This window comes from Centrocercus urophasianus, unplaced genomic scaffold, assembly GCF_019232065.1.
Source record: "Centrocercus urophasianus isolate 14NV4802_14NV808 unplaced genomic scaffold, USGS_Curo_1.0 seq_17, whole genome shotgun sequence".
NCBI lineage: Eukaryota > Metazoa > Chordata > Aves > Galliformes > Phasianidae > Centrocercus > Centrocercus urophasianus.
In genome coordinates, this window is record NW_024884722.1 from 24126805 (window position 1) to 24132804 (window position 6000).

The 6000-nt window shown below is 50.5% G+C and overlaps 1 protein-coding gene across 1 annotated transcript in view; it reads left to right on the forward strand.

The window, feature by feature from the left end:
- The window catches only part of CDH23 (cadherin related 23), a 127620-nt gene that overhangs the window by 80784 nt on the left and 40836 nt on the right, over window positions 1-6000 (forward strand). The gene's annotated exons all lie outside the window — the stretch shown is intronic.

Below are 6000 nucleotides of genomic sequence, written 5' to 3' on the forward strand. Positions count from 1 at the left end.
AGCCTGTTTGCTAACTATGAAATTCCTTCTTTCATTTTTTTCTTTCCATTTTTGCTTGCTCAGTGTGGTGTTTACCCACAGGGTTAGGCACTGGGAAGTGCCCCTTTGCGCAGTGCAGGTCTGGTACACAGCTGCAAACAGAAAGGGGAGGAAAAAAAGGCAGAAGCAGACTTCATTTGCAGTGACAAATGGCCATTTGTCTCTGCAGCATTTCACCTCGTAATGCTGCTGACAGCAGAGAAACATTGCCTGCTACACGTGTAAATCAGCTGTAAAACAACGCGACATGCAGGTACAGGGTCAGCTCTGTGTCCCTGCAGGTCCTTGGGCACAACCCAGCCCTTTTCCCATGTTATGCAGTCCTGTCCGCCCTCTAAGACTCTGGCCCGCTCTCCATTCTCCGTTCCGCATCCTCTCCTCTCCCTGCCCATCCATCCATCTGTCCATCTGTTCAGTCCCATCCAGGAGATGCATTTATCATACAGATGCAGGGAGCTTCTTGCTTGTAGGAGAACATCTGGAATGGCTCCACATCCCTGAGGGGTAGGGGCAGGGTGCTGGGAGAGCTCCTTGAGCTTCTTTGCCTTGAAGCTCTGCCCTAGATACCAGCAGATATTGAAATATTATTTTTTTTCTGAAACAACTGGCCATGAAACCTTTTAATAACGTAACTGAAAAGGTCAGAGAGAGAATTTCACACTTCTTGAGCAAGCAGGCAGCCGGTATATAACTTCATGCCCTCCAGGAACAAGAGGCACTGAGAGCATATGCTGCACCCTGAACTAACCAGGGTGCACAACCCCCCTCACCAAGCACTGCCAGCAGCTGGTGGTGGCTCCTGATACAAAGGAGTGGGCTGGTGGTCCTGAGACAGGCAGGGTGTCCATCTGATGCTGCACTGGGGCTGGAGATGACCCATGTGGGGCTCTTCTGGGTCATGGGGAGGGGCTGGCACCAGGTGGAGCATTCAGCTAGAAGTGTTTTGGGGTGAAGAGGCTATGGAAATGGGGTCTGCCTTGGGATCCCAAAGGCTCCAGTGAGAGGAGTGGGAGCTCAGCATCACCTCCAGTCCTGTGAGTGTGCAGGCGTGTGCTGTATGATCAACTGCTGTTCTGTTTGCTGGAACTGCAGGGCTGGGGAATGTGACAGAGACCCTGTGGGGGGCAGGAGTTAGTTAAGGGGCAGGAGGTCTCCTTAAGCCTCTCGTATCCTACAGATCTACAGCATACGGTCCTTCTGGAAAGCATTGATAACCGAAATCATTAAAGCCCAAACAAACATTAGCCAAGGCAATGCCTCTGATTTGTCTCAAATGGCATGGAGAAAAGCAGTTCTCCAGGGACATGTGAGAAGCAGTCCCACCCCCAGACCCCACTTTGCTCCTTTGCCCCAGAGATGTGCTGCAGCTCCTCCAGAGCATCCCCACACCCTGCAGAGCTCGGCCCCTCTTTGCCACCATGTTTCCCTAGGAGAAACCTTGTTAGTAAGAGCCTAATGAAGTAAATGTGCTAATTAACCTTCCATTACTCTCCTCATTAAAGCAACCTTTAATTTGCTTGGCAAAGTTTCTCTCCTTCACCACCCAGCTGTCAGTTTGCTGCTGCCGCTTCGATCTCTCTTTGGCCTCGCATCAGGGATGGGAAAATCGATCCCACCTTGCTTTTCCTCCCCTTCTTTCCATCCAGCTGTGAACACCAGTCAACACGAAAGTAATAGCATGGTTTTCCCACCCTGGGCATCAGTATGCACCTATTTAACATGCAAATCGCCTTCTCAATCAGCAGCGAGCCTGCCCTGGGCCCCTTCCATCCTCTGGGCTCTGGAGCTGGGCTAGCATGGTCCCATTTTGGGGCACCACCTGCACTGTGAAGCCTTTGAGGCAGGCCTGGTGATAGGTGGGATCTGCTGGCTTAGGGTGAAATGCTTGGGCAGTGCTTGCATGGCTTCGGTGAGGGTGCTAGGTGATAAAGAGAGGCAATGTCAGCCCCATCCCTCCCCGTTAGCATCCCAATCAATTCTGTTATTCTTCAGCCCCGTGTTCTCCTGCTCCAGCTGTGCTTAAACAGAGCAAAATCATGTCCAATTTCCCTGTCGCTAGGAGGAAAATTGAATCCTTTATCTGTGAGAAGAGAGGAAAGCTGCAAATGCACCAAACAATAAATAGTTAAATAATCAAAGCAGGCAATTCCAAATTGCCTGGAAAGTTAAACATGAGCAGCTTTTCTTCTTCTTGCCTGCCTTTTTTTTTTTTTTTTTTTTTGTAAACCTGCTCACACTCCTTGTTCCTTTCAAATATTCTCCTCGATTTGGCTCTGTAAATACAGGGCAGGGAGGAGGGGGTTTCCAGGTAGCAGTGTGATTGACGGATCTGAAGCCCTCGTCTTTCTGTCAGGGACCAGTGCTCTCTGGCTGTGTTTATCTCTTTAATCTAAATATCAATCCGTGAGACTGAAATGGGGTGGAATAGGAATCATGACAGCTGAGGAGAGAGACACTTATTGCAGCTCTTGCAGCCGCGCCGTGGCCTGATGGAGCTGTCAGGATAAATGCACAGCTTCAAAGTGCAGAGGTGGCAAAAACCAAAGCTCAGCCCCAAATGGGGACAGTCAAAGCAGCAAAATAGCATCCCCTGGTGATGCATGGGCACAGGCTGCCCAGGGAGATGGGGGTGTTTATGTCCATAGAAGTGTTCCAGAGCCTTGGAGATGTGGCACTGAGAGATGTAGGCAATGGACAGGTGGGTTTAGACTGGGTGACTTGAGAAAGCTTTTCCAAGCTTATGATTCGATGGTTTTATGATTCTAAGGGATGCTTGAGAAGCATCTGTAAGCTGCTCAATAGAAGCTGGACTGGTGTTCTGGGGTTCAGCCCATGGCCCCTGGACAACTTCATGCTGCCTGAGGGTCATCTCCCTTGCAATCCCTCTGCCTCTTGTTCATGTATTCTTGGCTTGCTGCCCGTGGCTAAACAGCAGAATTCCCTCTGTATGTGGCTTCGCTTCACTCTTGGAGCAATCATGCATCCAGTGTGGGGGTGACTTCCACCCATCCCTTGTGCTCATCAGCCCTGGGTGGGATGGGGCTGTAGGCACTGGGAGAGCTCCTGGGAACATTTTAGAGAGGAATGGGTATTCATATTTTTTGCGTTGGACTTTGACCTTAATTCCTTCCATTTTGCTGGGCTGTAAAATTCATTAGGGACCTAACAGCAAAGCGATTGAGATGTCAGCCAGGCAATTGCGCAGTTATTTAATCTATCAGATGTGCGGCTTGCCATTTAGGTGGACAACAAGTGAATATGAAATCGATATGCTTCATTAGTGGAGGACTCGCTCCAGGCTCTGTCGTACATGACCTGGTGCTGCGCTGGGCTTGGTGCCACTTTGTAGTGAGACAGGGGCACAAAACATGGCACTAAGCCCCTTGCCCAAGGTTTGTTTCCACCCTGAGGTGCTGTAGGGTGTCACCTCGACCCATGCTCCCCAGACACTAAATGACGGCCACCCAGGCAAGTGTTAACCTGGCCGACGAGGCACTGCTGCTGTTAGAAAACACAATCAGTGAGACAGGAGGAGAGGTGGGAAGGCTCTGCTGTTCACAGGGGGGTTGATTGGCTATTTTTCTCCCCCTGGAGCCCTTTGGGGTCGTTAGTGTCAATTGAAGCCCTGCTTGGGGCAGCTGGGCATCTCCCTCTCCTCACCCCCAGCCCTAATCACGGCTGCGGCACAGCAATGCTGCCTGATTGCTGCCTCCCACCGGGCCGGGGAAACAGCAGCTGCCAGAGCAGTCTCCACTTGGGGAAGTTGTGCATTAAGCTGGTTTTCCACCAGTTCTCTTTATCCTGCTTTGCAGCCCGGTGGTTACTTCTCATGGAAACTCTGTGTGTTATCTGTCTCTCCTCCCCATCCCAAATCACATCACAGTGCAGGATATGCCAGAGCATGGTTTCTCTTCCCTTTTTCTCTGGAAAATCAGGATCTGATGATTGCTTTGAAGAAGAGTTGCTTGTTCTTTAGCAAGTGGTTTCAGAATTGGGCAGGAGGACGTGCCATGCCGGTCCCTGTCCCTGTGCCAGGAGGCAAGAAGCACGGCCGGTCACTTGCTGCCCTGACAGCTTTCTGATGTCAGGTAATTGCTTTCCTGCTACGACTCTTTTAAGCAGCGAGCTCCTGGCCAAAGCAATTTGTTCCCCATCAATTTTTATTTCCTGGATCCTCAGTAAGGGCAGGGGGGAAACAAAGGTAGCAGAGGAGCAGTGACCCACCGTTGCAGCCCAACAATACCTGTCTCATCCCGCTGCCATCCCAGTGCAAATCGTCCAGAGTTGGGAAGGGTGTGCCACTCCCAACTGCTCGACCCTTAGGCAGGTTTTAATTGATGGGGATGATTCTGGGGTAGAGACCCAAATAGATATGTACAGCTATTTCTCTGAGCATGTGCCCCACTCATCCCTCAGAGCTGCTGCAAGCAGAGTTAATCTCAAGCAGTTTAAGGAGTCATTCAGTGGGGCTCAGCGGATGATGAATGTCGAAACCATTACAAGCAAAGCACTGGGGCTCCATGGAGCTGTTTAAAAATGAATTCTCCCATGTAAATTTCTGCTCCATCAATCCTTATGACATGTCAAACATTGCTATTGTTTCCCGAACAAATTGCACGACATGCCCTTTCCTGCAGATCCGCGCAGGAGAGCAGAACTGCCTACTTGGGAGGTGGGAAGGATGCTCATGGGATAAAAGGGAGATGTGGGAATACTTGCATGCAGGATGGAGAGCGGTGCTTGGGGCTGACGAGCTGTGCAGCAACACAGAGCAGCATCCCTGCAGCTCAAGGAATGAATGGATTCTCGGGTTAGCCCAGCTGCCTTTTCCCAAGACTCTCCCTGAGTTTTGCCACCTAAATGCATTTTGGAGAAGAGCACCACACTGGTGACAGATCACAAAAGCACAGCTACAGACCTGTGCTTCCATCCTGCCCTTTGCAGGCTCCAGTGGGCAAATCCCCTCTTAATATTCTGGGCAGGAAGCGAGCAGCTGCAAAAGCCGTTTGATGGCTGCTTGAGGTGGAGCCCCAGGAAACTTCCAGCCAGATACTTCTCCTCCTCCCACTCTTTCTCCTTCTCCCTGCCTGCAGTTGGGGACTGATGCACTGGAAACACTGGACATCAGCACTGTGGCACTGGGATCAGCCCGCAAAGGCATCAGGGCTTTGGATCTTCTCGCACCGCACAGCTCCGTGCTGACCTTCTCTTCACCTTCCTCCTTCCCTATATTTTTTTAGCCCGGCAGCAGAAAATTACACTTTCCCGGCGTTGTCTGTCACTGCAATAAGCACTTACAAGTGCAATCGCACGGGGCCAAATGAAGGGAATTAGTTTTGCCCATGCTTTGTGGCACTGGCAGGTTCCCTGTAAATCATTATCTCATCACCACCAACCCAGGTGCGTGGAAAATGCCTTTCTCGTCCCAAGCGTTTAGGGATTAATGGGTCCTAGGTTACGGGAGCAAAAATGATGTCTGGAAAAAAGACACACCCTGGTCCTGGGTAGGGTGGCTTTGGGCTGATTTGCTCAGTTTTGCTGAGTGCAGTGCGCATAAAAATTAAAGCACACCTTAGCTATGGAGAAGCAAATCAGCAAAATGGGTAGGTCTGAAAGGATGGCTCCAGCGGGACATGCTTTGGCTGAGGCAAAGCACCAGTGATTTACCAGCTGAGAAGCTTCTGGGGAGAAAATGAAGGAATTCAGGCAAATTTTCACACCATGGCATGAAAGGTGTGGGGAGGTGAGGCAGTTGGGTGTACTCAAACTCCTGCTCTGCTGGTGATGGTACCCAAGGCCATCAGTAAATCAGGAGGGTTTCAGGAGCAGGTTGTGCTCCGTGCCAGTCCTAAAATACAGCCTTCTGATGGTATCTGGACGTAAAATGTGTCTCTGACCCTGCTTCTCAGAGTCTGGTTTGAGTCTAAGTAGTCCAGACAGGACTTGATTTAGAAAATATTG